This window comes from Antechinus flavipes, chromosome 1 (assembly GCF_016432865.1).
Source record: "Antechinus flavipes isolate AdamAnt ecotype Samford, QLD, Australia chromosome 1, AdamAnt_v2, whole genome shotgun sequence".
Lineage (NCBI taxonomy): Eukaryota > Metazoa > Chordata > Mammalia > Dasyuromorphia > Dasyuridae > Antechinus > Antechinus flavipes.
In genome coordinates, this window is record NC_067398.1 from 88,627,003 (window position 1) to 88,647,384 (window position 20,382).

Consider the following 20,382-nt stretch of genomic DNA (forward strand, 5'->3'; position numbering starts at 1 on the left):
GTTTTTGTTTTTTTTTTCTTTGTTTGTTTTGTTTTTTGTTTTTTTTAACTTCAGCTGAAGCATAATAGATTCTGCTTCAGCCCTTTAGACTGAATTGTAAAATTCTGGCTTTTAATCCAGTCTGCTACCTGCTTCCTGTTTTGTAGGAGAGTTCATCCTATTCACATTCATAGTTAAAATTACTAACTCTATTTCCCACCTTCTCATTTTCCCAAAATTATATTTTTTCTTTACTTCTCTTTATTAGCTTTTTTTTAACTTCTTTCTTTATATGTCCAATTGAATATTTAAATGAATTGTTTTGTTCTATGGAATTTTTTTCCCCCATTTCATTAAATTTTTTTAGTGAATTATTTTCTTTTTCCAATTCACAGATCCTACTTTCTTGCGAGTTCTTTGTCTTTTCCAATCCACAAATCTTACTTTCTTGTTCACAAATCTTACTTTCCAGAGATTTTTTTTTTTACCTTTTCCAATTCATATTTCAAAGCTCTTTCCTTTCCCCATTTTTCTTCTACTCTCTTTTGAGGCTTTTAATAGTCTCTTCTATGAGAGTGTTATGTAAAAGGGGACAGATAACATTCCCCTTTGGGGTATTTTCTGGTGACTGCTATTTCTCTTCGGGGTTGCAAACCTGCTCTTTTTCTTTATAGAAGCTATCAATCATCCTTTTAATTTTTTTTTTTACTCATTTTTTAAAGCCTTTAGGGTATTCCTTCAGGGCAAGGGGGTTACCAGCTTCCTCTGCAGAGCAGGAAGAAATGTAAACTGGCTTCTGGAGTGTTCTGAGTGAAAAATTTTCCCTCCCCCAATGGGAGGTGATTTAGCACAGGTGATTTAGCTCAGTGGAGAATGCTGTGTAGTTTAGCGACTACCCTAAGGCTAGAGACTAAGCAATAAAAGTTTAACTGTCCCTGGCCAGTTGTTGGGCTGTGGGTATTAGCAGCTGTGGGTATTAGCAGCTGACCAGTTAATAGCCTGCTTCAGACTGGAAGTCTGCCCAGAAGCAAATTGCTTTGCTAAAAGTTCTATTGCCCCAAGCTGAACCCCCCAATGTGCAGATTAGATGTTGCCCTGGGCTGTGCCCTCCTACAGAGCAGGTTCGCAACTGCCCCAAGGAAAAGCGACCCTGGGAGCTTGTGCTGAGTTCTGTGCTCTCACTTCCGGTTTGGGGCTTCACTCTGCCTCTAGTTCTCTCCCTGCCTGTGCTGATCTTCTCCCAAGCCCCCGCAGAACAAACCTTTTCTGGCAAGATTCCAGATAATCTTTGGCTGGTGAGCTTTTGCACTTCTAATCTTTATGAGTAGAAGCAGTCAAGCCCTATTTTTGAGGCTGAATATAATATTGATAGTGAGGGTAAGAGAGGAGCTTAGAAAATTGAGTGTGCCTTTTCCATCACCTTGGCTCTGCCCCCCTTTTCTTCTTTACCTACTCCACATTATTTTGCTTCTGACCACCACTTCCCTCAAATAACCCTCACCTTACAGCCTCTTTCCCTTTTCTTTCTCCTTTCCCTACCTACTTTCTTATAGATCAAGACAAGTTTTTTTGTGAAGCTAAATACTTCTGACTTTCTTTCTTTGAGCTAAATCTGATGAGAGTAAGGTTTACACAATGGTCATCCTCCTCTCTGCTTTCCCTCAATTGTAATGGGTCTTTTTTGTCTCTTCATAAGATGTAATTTACCCTATTTTCCTCTTCTTCCAGTACAATCCTTTTTTTACCTCTAGTTTCTTTTTTATATCACACAATAAAATCAAATTAAACCTCTACCTTCTAAGTATACCCACAATAGATACAGTTCTCAAGAATTAAGCATATTATATTCCCCTATAAAGGTATAAGTTTTTTTTTTCCTATTACAAGAAAGTTTTTTTTTTTCTCCTTTCCTTTTTATTTATTTATTTATTTGCCTGGATTCTGTATTTGAAGATCAACTTTTTTGTTCATCTCTGGTCTTTTCATAAGAAATAAATGAAATTCATCTGTATCATTGACTATTCATTTTTTTCTCTGGAAGATAATTCTTAACTTTGATGGTTAGTTGATTCTTGGCTGTAATTCAAGTTCCTTTGATTTTCAGAATATCAGATTTCAAGCTTTTTGACCATTTATAGTGGAGGGATATATTAGGAAGGTAATCCTAATTGTAGCTTTTCAATATTTGAATTGTTTCTTTTTGGCTGCTTAAAATATTTTCTCCTTGATCTGATAATTCTTAAATTTAGCTATGATATTATTTGGAGTTTTCATTTTGGAATCTTTTTCAGGAGTTGATCTGTGAATTCTCTTAATGCTATTTTAGCCTCTGGTTTTAGGACATGAGGGCAGTTTTCTTTGATGATTTCTTGAAAGATGTTATCTGGCCTTTTTTTTTCACCATCATTTTCAGTAAGTCCATAATTCTTAGTTTGTTTCTTCTAGATCTATTTTGCAGGTCAATTGTTTTCTCCAATGATGTATTTTACATTTTCTTTATTTTTTTTTGGCTTTGTTTGACTCATTATTGATGTCTCCTTGAATCATCCACTTAAATTTTTTTCAATTCTAATTTTTAGTTAATTATAATTTTCTTGATTTAGCTTTTTTAGCTCCTTTTAAATTTGGCCAATTGAATTTTTAAAGGAGTTGTTTTGTTCAATGGATTTTTTTCCACTTCACAAATTCTGTTTTTCAAGGAGAAGGTTTTTTTTTTTTCCATTTTGTCAAATCTATTTTGTAAGGAGTTATGTTTTTTTTTCCATTTCACCAAATCTATTTCATAAGTTTTCTTCAGATAATTTGTTTCCTTTTCCAAAGTCTCCTGTAATGTTCTCATTTCCTTTCCTCCCTTTTCTCCTAATTCTAAGATTCTTTTTGAATTCTTCAAAAAGATTATTATAATATGTAACCAACTCATATCACTCATTAAGGCTTCATCTGGAGATGATTTGCATTTAAGATCCTTGGGTTTTGAAGTCTTTTCATGTCTTTTTCTATAAAAAACAAACAAACAAACAAACAAACAAACAAAAACAACTATTTATAGTCAGAATTCTTTTAGCTTTTTTTCCCTTCATTCTTTTTAAAAGGATGAGGTCTGCTTTTATGGCAAAAGGGAGATTGTCCTAAGTTTCCTCTACAGGTGACAGTGGTTGTGCTGGCTTGGTGCTGCTGACTTCCAGGTTGGGTATGGGTGTCCAAGTCCTGTGTTTTTTGTTATTCATGGTTCAAAGACATACAATTTGCCCTTTGTATTTATGTTAAATGTCTCACTGCTAATCTGCTGATCTGCCAGCTCCTGAACCAGAGGAGTAGTCAACATTCCTGTACTTTGGTTAAGAGCCTCCTGGTAAGCTTCCCAGCTCATGGATGTCATACCATCATGGGTTCCTATGCTATGCCCATTCTTACCAGTCTCCTCAATGCCTGATTGAAATAGACTTTTCTGAAGTTTTTCACAAATATCTTCTGCTCTAAATTTTTATACTCCAATTATTTGTGAGTTCTGTCCCTCCAATACTAATTTGGAGGCTTGATTCAGTGTCATGGTACTCTATGAAGAAAAGACCTGTTTAATTTCTGCCATTTTGGCTCCACCGTGACTTAGAACTTTAAAAAAGTGATTACAAATTCATTTTTTTCATTTGAAAACTCCCTAGTTACATGCTTTGATTGTTTCTGAATTAGGACATGTGTTGCAGTCATACAGATTTGTCTTCTTTCTCTATTTATTTGAGAAACAAGGCCTTTATCAGAAACACTTGTAAAAATTTAATCCCATCTTTCTACTTTCTTTCTAATCTTGGTGACATTGGTTTTATTGGTGCAAAACCTTTTTAATTTAATGAAATCAAAATTATCCATTTTGGGATCACTTTCCATACTTTGATTTTTTTCTAAAAAGTAGATAGCAATCGGAACAAAAATGAAATACAAAAGGGAAGAATATATCAAATGGCTCAAAATGAACCCAGAAGAAGTATTCTTTAAAAAAACTGATACTTGGTGCTACATAAATGGATACTATATAAATGTATTATATACAATGGACTTGAAAATATATAACAAGATATAATCTTGGGATCATAAATTTTCCAGAAAAATAAATAATGAAAAATCTGAATTCCACATTTAAAAAAGCTATGCAGAAATTATGCAGAAATATTAATACTAAGCAGCAAAGAAAAAATTGGTGAAAGTATAACAACAAAAATGTTACTAATGTGAACTAATTTTAAAAATAGTCAAACTTCAGTATTATGACTTTTTTGTTATCAAGGCACATGTTTAAAAAATATCAGATTCTAGGGAAAATAATCATAAAAATAGGTCACTTAGTGGTAGCATGAAACAAAAATGTAAAAAATGGCATATTGTTATGAATAAGAAAGCAATTATTAAAAGCTTACCGGGTACCAAACATAATGCTAAATAATAGGTATAAAAAACAAAAAAGCAAAAGATCCCTTGCTCTTTAGAAGCTTACATTTATTAAGGGTCTAAACACATAGAAAATGTTGTATATGTGTTTTAAAAAATGAATGTTTAAATTTTCATAGTTAAAGGGATTATGAGGAGTTTTATGGGATTTGACTGAAGTTATGTCAGTGTCAATATATATTGTAATGTATTTCTTAAGCTTGCAAATGTAGAAGCTTCTGTGGCCGAGGGTATATATCCATGGTAACAGTGGCAGTCTGCACTGAGGAGATAATATGGTGGAAGTGATATTTGGTAAAACAATTATTACCTCAAAATTATATGTCCTGCAAAACTGAGTTTAAATATTAAAAAAGCTATTCAGCAGAAGATAAATAATCATTCTTTCCAAAGAATCCATAAATGACCAAGAATTGTAATATTTAAACTGACCAAATATCAGAAAATGAAATGCTTTCAGATAGTAATAAAATAATTGTTTTCACATGGTTGGGGCTAGATATGAAGTTACTAAATTTATCAGGGAAGTGTCAGGGTAGGAATAAGGAATAAGATGAATTGAGGTACACAGGCAGATGTCATTTTCTTTTCATTTATGTATACTTAAAATCTAAAAAAAACTAGAATCATTGTAAGTAGATATATAATATTTATTTAATTGAATTAAATACAATTCATAGCATAGTCATAAAAGTGAATAATTTTATTTTTCTTAGAAATAAATGTGGGGAGAGTGGTATGGCAATTTTCTCATTGGTAAAAAAAAAAAAGTTTGAACTAAATGTCTTCTAAAGTTTCTTTGATTTCTATGAATGAATGAAAAAAAGCACATGTGAAGTGCTTAATATGCACAAAAGTACTGCAATAAGGTTTAATTATGCATTCAACTAGCTAATCAACCAGCATTCACTTAAGAATTATCTGCTATGTACCAAAACCTGTGCTAAATTCCAGGAATATAAAAAATGTAAATATACAATCTCAGAACTTGCCTTTAAGCATTTTCAAAAATATTAATAGAGATGGCAAAATGTAAAGAAATATTTATATACAGAATATAGAGAGAATTGGAAATTGAAAGGATGCCTATCAATTGAGGAAGGGCAGAATAAATTGTGGTGTCTAATTATGTTAGAATACTATTAGGCTATAAGAAATAATGACCAAAATGACTTCAAAGAAACCTGGAAAAACTTTGATAAACTCATACAAAGTGAAATGTATAGTATACAAAATAAAAGCAATGTTGTAAGATGATCAGCTATGAATAATTTTTTTCTCAGCAATGCAATGATCCTAGACAGCTCTGAAGAACTTCTGATATTAAAAATGCTATCCAGAACTGATGGAATCTGAATACAGATTGAAGCATATTTCTTTTATACTATATTTTATTGAGTTTTTTTTTTTTGGGAGGAAAAGGGAAACTATGTTTTCTTTCATAACATGACTTTTATGAAAATATTTTGTGTAACTTCATGTGTGTCCTCTCAGTGGAGGAGAGAATCTAAAAATCAAAGTTGTGAAAAGAAATATTCAAAATTGTTCTATATATAAATGGAGGAAATAAAATATTAAATCAAAACTAAAGAGAGAGACAGACTGAAAGACAGAGGCAGACAGAGGTAGACAGACAGAAAGAGACAGAGCTAGAGATGGAAACAGACATAAAGAAAAATACACAGAGAGAAAGAAATAGAAATGTAAAGAGAAAGAGAGAAAGAAAAAGAGAGAGAGAATGAGAGAGAGAGAGAAAGAATGAGAGAAAAAAAAAACAGAGAGAGAAGTAGAAATAGAGAGAAAAAAGAGTAACTAGCTGATTGAATAGGTAAGTCAATTGATAGTGCACTGTACCTAGAGTGAAGAATTCTTGAGTTCATAACCCAGCCTCAGACTCTTATTAAATGTATGTCTATTGTCAAGTCATTTAACCTCTGCTTGCCTCTGTTTTATCAAATGTAAAATGAGGATAATAATAGTTTCTATCTCTCAGAGTTGATATGTGTGATAGGCAAGTATTAAACAGAAAAGTTACAATTAAGTAGATGCGTAGGTGATAGTAGTGATGGAAGTAGTGAGAGTACTAATAGCAGTCACAGTTGTAGTAGTCAAGGTAGTTGTAGTAGTAATTGCTGTAGTCATTAGTAGAGTACTGAGAAAGCATCTCTGGAGGGAAAGTCTCAAATTACTTGAAGTAACTGGGAAATCCTCCTGCAAAAGGAAGTATTTGAGCAAAATACCGAAATAAGTCAAAGATGTCAAAATGCAGAACTGAAGAGAAAGAATATATACTAAGCATAGGGGGCAGTCAATGTGAAGGTATGGAGATGGTAAATAAAGTAACTTGGTTGAGGATTAACAAGTAGCAGCAAGCTGTGAGAAGTCCAGAAAGGTAGGCAGAGGCCAGATGGTGAAGAGTTGTAAATGCCAAAGAGAGAAAATTATGCTCATTTCTTGAGGTAATACCTCAATGGAGATTTTCAATAGTTGTTTTTTTTCTCTTTATTTTCCTAGCAAAAGGATAACTTGTACAAGAAAATTCATATTAAGTAGACTTTGGACAATCATATGGCCTGAAGACAGGATAATATCTTTAAATCTTGAATGTAGCACTGGCATCTGATTCAGACTATTAGATAACCAGAAAAATGTTTTCACCATATTGGGGTAATTCTCCATGGAAGATTTATGTAAAGGCAGAGACAAGCATCACACTAGATGAGAAGTCATCTGTGGCTTGTAGGCCTAGCAGCAGTAGAAGTACCTGCATCTTGGGAAACATGGGTTCTTTAATATTTCATCTTGATAGATTGAGTCCAAGCCTTCTATCTATTTGACAAATACAGCTCCACAAGGGAGGTAGAAGATGCTACAACAGTTTAGATGAAGGAGCAATCATTTCAGGCTTGGAGAAAGGAATGAAGGCTTTATAATCCCTAAATTTTGAAGTGAAAACTTTTTTTAATATCACACATGCAGCTCCCTATATATACTTATGTGTAAGTAGAAGTAGAATGTCATACAGTCATTTGAATACACAACCCTGATTCTTTCATTGCCTAATTGCTGTTGTTGGTCAGGTAGTCTACATATAGATTCTCTAGAACAGAAGTCAGGATTTCTCAAGTTAGTTAACTATCTAACCAAATACCAACATATAACTAGAAAGATAATAGATAGATGTATGGATTGATTTAGAGAGAGCTAAAAATGAGAGATATGTACATGATGTGATAAATAAATACATAGATTGATCAATAAGTACAATGAATACTTTGGATTATTAACTTCTCAGGAGGAGGGACTGTCTTGTTTTTTTCTGTATCTCAAGGATTCAGCACAATGCTCATCACATAATAGGTGTTTAATAAATGTTTATTGATAACAATGGTTAATCAAAGAAACAGATCATGTGGAGTTATTCATGATGGTTACAATAGTTTTGTGAAACCTTACCATTTGAAAAAAAAATAAAAAGCATAAATCCCTTTTAATTCTAGATTCAGAAATTCTTCCTATATATACTTAAAAGAAAATATTTCATCTCAAGTTAATTAAAATTCTATACCACTTGTAAAACGCACATGAAACCCAGATTTAGTGCAGGTATATAAATCACTAGGACACTGAAAATTGACTAGAGTGAGAAAGAAAACACAACAAAAATCAAGAACCTTGCAGCAAAACTAGGTCATCTATTCACTTCAACAGGAATCGATTCTTTGCAGCTCATCTGTACAGTATGATGAGAATAGAAGTTCAACTATTTTTTCTTAGATTTTGCTTTTTCATCATTACCATCATCAACATTAAAACAATTACTTCACTATGGATAATAATGTGAAATACTCTTAGTAGAAGAATTATAGTTTCATTGAAGGAGAAAATGTGTTTCCCCGGAAGACTGGTTTCCTCTTATTTTTGCATAATTCTAGTTGAGAAACATGAATAGGCTTTCACTTTAAACTTTGAATATTATAAACCTTGCCTTATTCCCATAATTCTGAAGTGATTACTCCATTTGAACTGCTATAGTACTTTGTACCTCCATTAATTCACATTCACATTAAACCTCATGTTATCATTGTATGACTACGCCTATTTCCCTCTGCTAACTCCATGAAATCTTGGTAGAAACATTCATTTGTTCAACAGACTTTATCAATAACCTGTTTTGTTTTAGTCACAAAAGGTAAAAGAAAAAGACAATTATGAAATGTCATTTTTTTTTTCCGTTTGTGATTAGACAGTAGTAGGTCATCAATCAAAGTCTGATAACAGCAATGAATTCATACTTTAAATGATTTTCATTTTTAACAAGATTTTTCTCTTCAACTTTATCAAATATTCCTTAAAACATTGGCAATTTAAAAATAAAAGTAAAAGAAAAATGTTGCCAGTGTGAATGATCCAAGGGATTAGAGATAGCATAAATGCAGTGCTTCTATGTCAGTGTTTTAAAACTATTTTAATGAATTCTGATGAAAAAGTGAAATAAATTGCTAAGTTTAGCTTAAGTAGTTTAAGTAGATGTGGATAATATAACTTCTTGATTTCCATATTCTATTATTCATTTTGTTGATGTCAGTTATTAAGTTAATAAGTGCTTTATAAATGTCTAGTACATGCTATACTCTGTGTTAAGCACTGAATATATTAAGGGCAGTCCTTACCCTTGAGGAGCAAAAACTCAAATACACTAGAAAAAAAGAAAACAATTATGTTTAAGCAAGTTTGTTTAGAGGATGAATAGGACAGAGTATCAGACAACTGTTTCACTATAATTTTCATGGATAGGAAGAGTACTATACTATGTTCAGAATGAGGCATATATAAAAAGAAAAGAACTAAGATATTTGAATTATTAAGAATAAACATGATCAATATATCCTTAGCTATGAATATCTCAATGGATGTCAATGGATGTCAAGAGATAAACAACAATAACAATAAATCTCCCTTTCATAATATTATATATATATTTCTAGGGAAAGTCAAGAATTCAATGGATAGAAAAAGAAAGCATGAAAAATCAGCCTTTATCATTTCAGTATAGTGAAAATGGTAGACAATGTTTGAACCTTACTCTTATCAAAATTGGTTCAAAGAAGGAAGAATATATATAATGTATGTGTATTTGAATATATATATATATATTTATAAAACATGTACATGCATCTGTGTATAAGAATATGAAATATAATGTCAATATGAAGAAAATATGACATATAGGGAAGGGAATAATAAAAGGGACAGCATATTAGGCATAGTCAGAAATAAAGAACCTTTGAAAAGGAAAAGGATAAAATGAGAAGAATAAAACGAAGAATAAATAAAAGAAAATATGATGGAGAAAAATACATAATAAAATACATAATAATCATAACTGAATTTGTGTAATGGGCTGAAGCTCGAGTTGATGCAGTAAGGTCCCAAGCACGTGAGGCTAAATAGTAATTGGACCATACTCTATTAATATATATGCTTGAAGAAAGAATGGCCCCCGCCCACTCTTTGTGAAAATCCTGATGTGTTGTGTAGGAAATGGTAATTTTGGTGGGTGGAGGCAGAGGGGGGGAGAGAGGAGCAGAAAAAGATTGCTGGCTGGCTTCTTGTCGCAGCTACTCACATTGCTATCACAATCCCCCTTCACCTATGCTGGCTGGGTCCTTTTGCAGCTGCCCATATTACTATTAATCCCCCTTCATCTCAAAAAGAATAAAGATTGAAGATTTTCCCTTAACCTGAATTCCTGACTCCATCTGATTTTAAAATATGCGGTCATCACAAATTTGAATGAGATGAGATCATCTATAAAAGGAAAGTGGATAGTAGAATCAATTTTAAAACAGAAGTTTAAAAGTAGTTTTAGTTTTTTTTTTTGTTTTTGTTTTTGTTTTAAAGGAGATGCACTTGAAATAAAAAGATGTACACAAACTTAAAATATAGAGCTGGACAAAAATCTATTATGTTTCAGCTGAGGAAAAAAAAAAGACAGGCATAGCAATTATGATCTTAAACAAAGCAAAAGCAAAAAATAGATCTAACAAAAAAAAGGAAGGAAGGAAAATGCACTTTGCTAAAATTAAGTGATATAATATTTTAAATATATTTTGTAATATAAAACATAAGGAAAAATAAGGAAATATATAGAAAACTGAGGCAAATTTGTAAATATAAGAACCATTTCTAAAATGATAGGGTTACAGCATATGAACAGGTGTTTTTAGAAGAAATTTGTAGTCCACAGTGATTTGAAAAAAAAAAGTATTTAAATCATTATTGATTAGAGAATTAAAACAACTCTAAGGTATCATCTTACATTTCTCAGAAATAGCATATTCAGATAGGATCTTGGTGCAGATTTGAAGTGGGGTTTGAAAGGATAGATCATATAGCATGGGGGAAGGGTAAACGGAAAGACAGGCAGAGTGGGCTGGCAAATTGATCCAAAGGAGTGTAGCAAAGCTGGCATGAGTTTTGGACAGATTTTATAGGGTAAATTTAATCTCAGGGACATGACTGGGATTTCTTACAGGACATAGTTGGGCTGCCCATGACCTCCACAGAGGATGGGCTTCAGGGGTTTGACATAACTTGCATTTCTGACTGAATGTCTTCTACAGAGGGTAAGACCTCAAAGCTAAACTAATCTCCAGAGCCTTTTCCCAGCCTGCCCAAGGGAACAATTTTATCCAGGCTCTAGTTTCTCTCTGCCAACTACATCCAGCTATTGAAAACCTCATTATAATTCATATCACTTTCCATATCTTCTTATTAGTTTGTGGAGGATTAAGAGTGAAAAAATTAAAACTCAAACATTTAAAAGAATGTTAAAAATAAACTATACATGTAAGTGCATGTGTGTGGGTGTGTATGTATATAATGTATGTATGCATGCATACATATGTGTATACATACATGCATACAGGTGTGTAATACATATGTACACAATTTTTATATAAATATATTTAATATACATATATGTTATGTTGTATATTTCTGTACATAAGTGTACATATATATATAATTTTATATATCATATGTATTGTTTATATGTTTTACATATACCATATATATTTAATATTTGCTTTATGTATATGTTTTGTATATATATAATTTTATGTTATATATAATTTATATACATTTTATATATGTATACATATATTATTTTATATGTGTGTATTTATATATTCTTACATTTAATTTATATACATTTTATATTATATATAAATGAGTACAGATATGTATATATTAATATATTTTATATTTGTGTGTGTTATTTTACATGTTATATATAATATATATTCATATATTTTATGTCTTTTATATACATTTTATATGTGTATAAAATGGGTGTTTATGTGCAGACATGCAGAGATACATATCTATCTATCTATATATACAAAAAGAAAAGACAATACTGATGACTAAAATCATTGAGGCAATGACAGAAAAATGACTGAAATTTTCCAGTTTAGGGAATTGTACTTTTATATATATCCACTGTTTTCATTATAATTAAGGTTGAGATACTTTTACACATTTTGAAAATTACTTTGTAGTAAACTTCCCAGAGGTCTATATGTAATTGGAACTCTCCCTTCTGGACACCAGGACACACTGATTGGCTATTTCTTTACATTTTGTTGTAATAGAGGAAAGTTTTATGAAACTGGTGAAATATAAAAAGTTTTAGTAACAAAGGAGTTGGAAAAACTGGCAGGAACATGCATATGACGCTAAGGCTCCACAAGGTTATTGCAAAGACAAACTTGTCTGAGAATAAAGACAGTGCTGGTGCAAAGAGAGCTGGAAAGATTCTGTTTCTAACCTTCCAGTAGTACTTCAAATCCCAATGTTATAAAATAAAACAAACTCAAATTATTGTATTAAGAAGCCAATCTTTTCAAAATGAAGAAAGTTCCAAAATGGAAAGAGAAATAGCTGTGAAGAAATAGACTGTTAAATCCTAATCCCCTTTTCATCATTGAATGAATGTGCCACTCTTCTGGTGAATTTGGTAAACAGAATAGTTAATAGGGAGTCAAATGGCTTTGTTGAATATATTTCTGTTATAAAAGTGTATTGTTAAGCATATTTCATTTAACCCTACTCCTATGTTTTAACACTATTTAATTAATTAGCTTTGAATGCATGTTTCCTCTGCTTATTCTAGTAAAGTGACACATTGATAAGAGCTAAGAATTGTAAATTTGAATAGCTGACTACCAAAACAGTGCTATGAACAATGTTGTATCCTAGAGAAAGGATTAATCAAAGCTCAAGACAAAGGACAGTGATACATAGAAGATAAATTAGCTACAATTTATTTTAGGATTTATTGACAGAAGAAAAAAAAATGGCAGCCAAAGCATTGACTTGCTATACTGAATACCTAGGTTAATTATATACAGTGGCTTTCTAAACTGAGGGTCTGCTATACCATGTTAGGACATGTAATTTTAAAAATCTGCTAGAGAAAAAAGAATGAAATCAGTAGAAATCACTGGAAATCTTAGCTATTTCTGCAAAGTTTAGATATAAAATCAAATTCTGCTAAAATACATGTGTGTACACAATAGGCTTGTTAATTATGAAATGAAAATCACTTTTATTATATTTTAATATTTATTAAACTATTATTCCTCTAAATTGGAAGGAAATGTTACAATTCTAGTGGCAGCTAAATGGACCAATGAATCTAATACTAATTCAAATCAGACTTTAGATACTTCTTAACTGTATAACTTTGGGCAAGGAACTTAACTTCTCAGTTAACATTATTTAGCTTCCTCAACTGTAAAATTATTATAATAACAGCATGTACCTCACATGGTCATTAATATTAAATGAGATTATATTCGTAAAATATTTAGTATAGTTCATAATAATAAGTGCTTGTTTTTGTCTCTTGTGAGCCTGGAAATAAAAGAAAAAAGTAATTACTAAGAATAAAGGAAGTAACATTTGCTATTATTACTTTAAAAAAAACAACAAGTTGAACCTTGTAAACACATAGTATATACCTCTAAGTGGTCCATGTGTTTTTTTTTTTTGTTTGTTTGTTTGTTTCTTTTTCTACCATCTCCAACCAAGAAGCATAAAACGTTCTTTTGGCCCTTTGAAATGCTTCCTACATCAATTCAATGAAAACTTTTTGTAAAGTCCGGACTAGCTCCCTGGAGGCCTCAGGAACAGCCCAAGTTAGGATAAGCTGTTGGTCTTTAGGGGGAGAAGTGAAGAGGATGGCCAAAACTGCCACAAGCTCTCCACCAATCTTCCTTTTCCTCCTCCTTCTCCAAAGTGAGTTTGGCTTGTCTCACTCCACGCTCTAATCCCTCATAAGATTATCTGTATACACCAAAAGATCAAGTCAGCACTGAATAGTGAGAAGGGCCATTTTTCTAAACATATGCTAATAGAGTTATTGTCCACTGGGTAATTAGCCTTAAGCACTCCATTGTCTGATTCAAGCACATCTTTTAAAAGTTTCAGCCCTTTACAACTTTTAATAAAAGAATGACATTGATGCTCAATCTCAGGTAATTTCACCTAAGTAAAATAATTTAAGGGACAGCCAACTAGAAAATATTTACTCTGGCACCCCCTTTCCTCCAAAGGATAGCTTTTGTAGAATTCAATGTCTTGCTTTACTTCAGATACAAAAGAAGATGGAAGGAACATTTATAAGTACTTATTCTATACCAGGAATTGTACCAAATGCTTTACAAATTTCAGTTCATTTTATTCTCACAAAATAGCCTTGGGAATACAAGTTGAAAAGCTACATATGTTTAGAATTGATTTTGATTGTGTGGCATTTGTTTAGTATTGAATAAATATTTATTTCATTTGATATCACAAAATGAGTCACCAGCTGGAATTGTTTCATTTCAACAAGTAGTTTACTAAGTTTCTGCTATTTACAGGCTCTGGGATAAGCACTAATCTGAGATTTCCTTTAAGACTTCAGAATAGGTAGAATAATCAAGTCTTCTCAGAAGAAACCTCCAAACTATTTACTATTTCCATTTTCATCCATTCACCATTCACTGAAGTGACTAAATATGCAAGATGCTGTGCTAAACTGTTGCTAGATGGTTCCATTGTTCATAGAGGGCTAGGGCTGAGGTCAGAAAGATTTGAGTTCAAATATAGACTCAGAAACTAAAATATGAATTTGGGTAAGTCACTTGGCTCCTATTTACTTCAGTTTTCTCAACTGTAAAATGAAAATAATAATAGCACCTACCTCGTAGGGTTGTTGTGAGGATCAAATGACATAATATTTGTAAAGGGCTTAGCACAATTCCTGATACATATAAGGCATTACATAAATGTTTATTCTATTTGCTTACTCTCCTGATAAGATTTGGGGAATGTGGATGAAAATTTATCTAGTTTTTTTTCCCCTAATAATGCTTAAAGATTATTTTGAGAGTTGGGGAATATAATAAGCAAACAGTAAAGATAATACAAAAAGACAAATAAGAAGGGCTAAAGAGATATTAGAGGTACAACCTAAGGTTGGGGTGGAATTTCAATTGAAGTAGGGAGTTTTGAAATCTGGAAAGAAGTGGTGATAAGTGATCTGAATCTGAAGGTAGATCAGTATTCACAAATGTTGTGAGAAGGAGGATGATCATTCTTGGGAGAGAACATGGTTGATGAGAATAAATGGAAGTGTGAGACATGTCGAATTCAGGAAATTGCTTGTAGATCATTCTGGCTAAAATATCAATGATGTAAATGAAAGTGATATGAAATAAAGGTAACAAAGCAGATTGGAACAAAGCTGTGGTAGGTCAAAAATTCCAGAAAAATGAGGTAAACATGTAGTTAGAGAGAAGGTAATGGGTTATGAGAGTCAGTGTATTAAATGCCAACCATCTGTCAGGTACTATGCTAAGTGCTGAGGATACTAAGAAGAGTAACAACATTTTAAGTCCAATGAGGGAGACAGCATGAAATAAATATTGTACAAAAAGATAAATTAGAGATAAATTCAAAGAAGACTCAGAAAGGTAGGTGACACCTGAATGAAGCTAATAGCTTTAGAAATTAGCAATTAATTTGGTTATAGTGATGAGGGAGAAGCAAAAGTTGAAGATGAACCTAAAGTTAGAAAAGAATATGATGGAAATTTTTATTATGCCCTCAAAAAATGTTAGATTAAATAAGATTGTCATAAATTCAGTTTTGGGTATGTTAAATTACAGTTGACATTAGCATATTATAATGAAGATATTCAGCAAAATGTTGCTGATGGAGAACTATATGAAAGAACAAAGATAAAGGTTTGCAACATATTTCTGGGATTTATCCACAACTAGAATAATTATTAGAGAATTCTTTCCTTAATTCCCTAAGTTGTCAAATTTCAATGAATTTCATAGTCTCTGAAAAGAAACAGGGTCACAGGGTCTTAAGATTTCAGAGTTAGAAAGAGGTTTTGAAGATGATCTAGTAAGTGTTCTTAACTTTTTTTCTATTGTGTACTAATGAATTGTCTAGTATAGTGAAGTCTATGTGTCACTTTCCAGGATCATTTTTTTTTCATAATAAGAAAGTACACAATTTAACTTACAAGAAAGTTGTGAAAGCAAAAAAAAAAAAAAAAAAAAAAAAAAGAAAAAATTCTTTCCTACCATCTTAAGGAGTTTTTTGATTCACTGAATTATGTCCACAGAAATAGAAGTCCATGGATTAACAGAGGTAGAACTCCTGAACACATGCAAACTTCTAATTTTATTGATTAAAAAAAAACTGGGCTTCATAATTTAGATTATTTACTCAAGGCCATATATTATTTGATTGCAGACACCTCTATGAAGAGGGATCTATGGAAGGATTTGGAACAGTGCAATCACGGGAATAAATATATGCAAGAAGAATCTTAATTTCACTGCAGAATATACTGACTGCATCAGTAATGAGTGGATGATAGTTGTGGGAACATTTTAAAATAGCCTTATACTTGGGAAGACCAATAAAATTATAAGAGCTCAGAGAGCCTCCTATCTAAAAGTAATATTATCTGTCTAGAAAAAAAAAAAATTAAAGCCCCCTGCCATTTGTATCTCCTGACGTAATATTTAATAAAAAATAAAAAACACTTTTTTAATAAAAATGTTAAATTTATCAAGGAGAACTTAGAGCCTAAGAAAGTTCCAGTCTTTAAATATCCATGGAAAAGAATTATTCTGTTGATGACAGATTTGACTAAGCAGAAAAATGAATTCTCTGAAGCATAAGCTTTGGGAAATGAACTGTTTAAGATAATGGGGAAAATTACTTTGTAGAATCCATATATCTGCTACTATTATTACTTGTAGGAGACATTGTGCTGGCAATCAAATGTTATCATCAGTGATAACCATAAAAAATATTAGCACATAGACTGTAGAAGCTTGTTTGAATATCAATTCCAAACACCTCCACCTTCTAAGTCTTTACTTAAAATGTTGATATTATTAACAAAATTAATCAGATTATGGATTAAAATAATGCTTCTACCACAAATGCATTTAGTGTATTTTTTATCATCATACAATAATAAATGAGTAACATTAAGCCTATCCCAATGAAAGAAACATTTAAAACAGAAGTAAGTATAAGATTATTGAATTTATGTGTATCATCAAAATTATCTTGATATATCTTTCAATGATATATGCTCTGTAACAGGAATGAAAAGTTTGCCATCAATGGCACATTGAAAGAGGCTCTGACCAAATTTAAAATTCTATCAAATGGATCAAACAATGTTATTTTAATAGTTGGTACTCCCAAAATCCTGCAATAAGGAAGAACAGGAGGAATAACAACAAAACAAAACCAGCAGCAGCAGCAGAAATAGCAGCAGCAACTTTTATTTAGCACCTACCACAACTCAGGGAATGTGCTATTCATTTTACAAATGTTGTTGAGATTCAACAGAGACCCCAAAAGGTTAGAGTTGCAGACCAGTGTTGTGAGATATCTCAAAAGAATTTACAGGTTTGAAAACATCTCCAAATCAAGGGACAAAGTTTAATATAATTTGTAACTCCAACTGAAGGAGGAAGTACCAAAAGATTTAGCAAAGAGCCAGGCCAAATTTATCGTAAAAAACAGAGAGATCTGGTTCTCCATATCACTAATATGCTAAATTTATGGCTTAGAGGTAGAACTAAGTAGTGGTCTGGTATGCACCTCACCATTTGTCTCAGAAACCTTGTTATCAATGACCAACAAATTGTTATCTGGTAGTCAGCAATGTTTGTAGGACTATACTGTAGTATTCCTAAGACCTGCAGATTTTAGGATCATTGACAAACATTGTTAGAACAATAGCACTTCTAAGTTCTTGGGGCCTGAAGATTACTGCTTTATTTCTCCTAGAAGCTGCACCATATCAATATTATATCAATTGATCATCACAACAACCCTGGAAGGTATGTATTAGTATTATCCCCATTTTACATTTGAAAAAAAACTGGGATTAGGAGAATTTAAGTGATTTGCTTAAGATAAATATTTAGTAAATATCTTAGTCTAGATTTGAACTCCTTCCTAACCCCAATCCTACCACACTATACACTGGCCCACCTGGTTACCTTATAAAAGTATGTTTCATTTGGAAGAGTTCTACATCTGAATTCAAGTCTAGCCTCTGCTCATGGTAGCATGTGAATATGGAAAAATAATTTCCGTTCTCTGGCTTTCATTATATCTTTTCTTCTTTGGGGAAGCCATTGTTATTGCATATGTTTATTCATCTCCATAATAAAGAATGAATTAGGTAATCTCTGAGTTGTGTAATGGAACTAATGAAAGATAAAGCACATAGAAAGTCTCTAAAATAATAAGAAAACTATTCTTTCTACCAAGAACCTATATTCTCATAGATTTTTGTATTTCTAAATCTGAAGATCCTTTGACCAACTTTAACTTCAGACAAGCTACATGCTAATGCTTGGGAAAGAACAAATTCCTGAATGAGGGAAGGACATTCCTTTCATTCATTCCTGAATTTCAAAAATTCCTAAAGCATACATACTTGTCATTCTCTGCCCTGGTATAACTATATAGAATGTATTGTGTCCCAATATATTTACCACACTTAAAGGAGGAGATTAATAAACTGAAAAGGACTCACAGGGTAGCACAACTAGGATGGTAATGAGACTTTAATTCATGTTATATGACTATTGGTTGAAGGAATTGAAAATGCTTAGCCAGGGAAAGCTAAATCTTAGGGAATGAGCTGGGCAGCCAGGGCAGGTCAAACAATTACTATGATCCAGTTTTGAAGGGGTATTAGAAGAATGAGACAATAAATTTACACCCAATGTGATGATAGAGGTAGTATTATAAAGAAGTAACCATATTCATGATTTAAGGGGAAATGTTCCCTACTATTCTATTCAAAAGTAAAATATCAGTTGAGGATTACTTTCACTGAAGATCTCTAAACAAAAAGCAAATGACCATTTATGTAAAGATTCTGTAAAAAGCTTGTTGTCTTTTCAGTTCCAGGTTGGATCAGGTGGACCCCAGTGCCCTTTATAATCCTGAGATTCTATAAATCTATGAAAGTACATATGAAATTGAGGACTACATTTACAATAACCATTCCAACATACATAAGATGAGCAAATGGCCTAGGAGGTCTCTCCCTTTGGGAATCTGGAGGCACAGAGAATGAGGTCTATAGTGTAAATTTTCTGTTTGAAATGTAAATACCATTTCCTTGGTCTTTTGAACAAACTGCTGATTCACTCTTCACAACTTTTTCCACTAGTTCAGTCAGACCCTGAACGTTTTTTTTTTTTCCTTTATAAAGAGAGGGGTGAATTCCAGAAGGACTCTGATTCAGGAAGAAAAATGATGAAAGAAGACACTGGCTTGTGTGCAGGGCTTCCCCCAGGGAAGCAGTAAAAATGGTTCACTGAATAGAGAAGCTAAGAGAGATCAAGGCTTGGGGCCATTTGAATTCCCTCTGCTTTTGGATACTTTTTTAGACTTCTTAGAATTTAGTAACTTCCCCCCCCACTTTCCTTTATTATTTTAAGTCCATGCCTCTTTCATTGTAGCTACACTCAATAAATCTATGTGGAGAATGGAAGGAAGTATTGAGTATTCATTTTAGATATTTCCAGAGAGCCGAGTGGAGGGAAAAAAAAAAAAAAAAAAAAAAAAACAAGAAAAAAAAAACTAGAAATATCCAGTCATGACTAGGAAATCATATGGTCAAGATAAATTCATGACAAGAGAAAGAGAGAGAGTGTGTGTGTGTGTGTGTGTGTGTGTGTGTGTGTCTGTGTCTGTGTCTGTGTCTATGTCTGTGTATTTCAATGGGTGTGGGAGAGTGTTAATTTGAATTCAAATATCAAATGACACAACTTTCTAATAAAATTGCTAGAAGGATTTCTATGAAAGCAGGATCAGATTAAATTTCCAGCTAATAGGAAAACTGTGAACCAAATGTTTTTGTTTTTTTGTTTTTTACTTTTTTTGATTTTTTTTAAAAATTAAAGCTTTTTATTTACAAAACATCTGCATGGGTAATTTTTTCAACATTAACTCTTGCAAAAACTTTTCTTCCAAATTTTCCCCTCCTTTTCCCCATCCCCTCCCCTAGCTGTCAGATAGTCTAATACATGATAAGTATGTTTAAATACATGTCAAATCCAATATATGTATACATATTTATACAGTTATCTTGCTGCCCAAGAAAAAGCAGATCAAGAAGGAAGAAAAAGAAAAACTGAGAAAGAACACAAAATGCAAGCAAATAACAGAGTGAGTGAGAATGCTATGCTGTGTTCCATACTCTGTTCCCACAGTCCTCTCTCTGGGTATAGATGTCTCTCTTCATTACTGAACACATGGAACTGTCTGAATCATTTCCAAACTTTCAAACAGGTTAGATATACACTATCACAAAGAGAGTCAGTTAATAAGCATTTATTG

The 20,382-nt window shown here is 32.2% G+C and overlaps 1 long non-coding RNA gene across 1 annotated transcript; it reads left to right on the forward strand.

The window, feature by feature from the left end:
- The first annotated feature begins 1,130 nt into the window (after positions 1 to 1,130).
- On the forward strand, positions 1,131 to 19,598 carry LOC127554889 (uncharacterized). The gene is made up of 3 exons (XR_007952098.1): positions 1,131 to 1,274; positions 17,809 to 17,861; positions 18,940 to 19,598. It is a non-coding gene; the product is annotated as an uncharacterized LOC127554889 (long non-coding RNA).
- Positions 19,599 to 20,382: the final 784 nt, after the last annotated feature.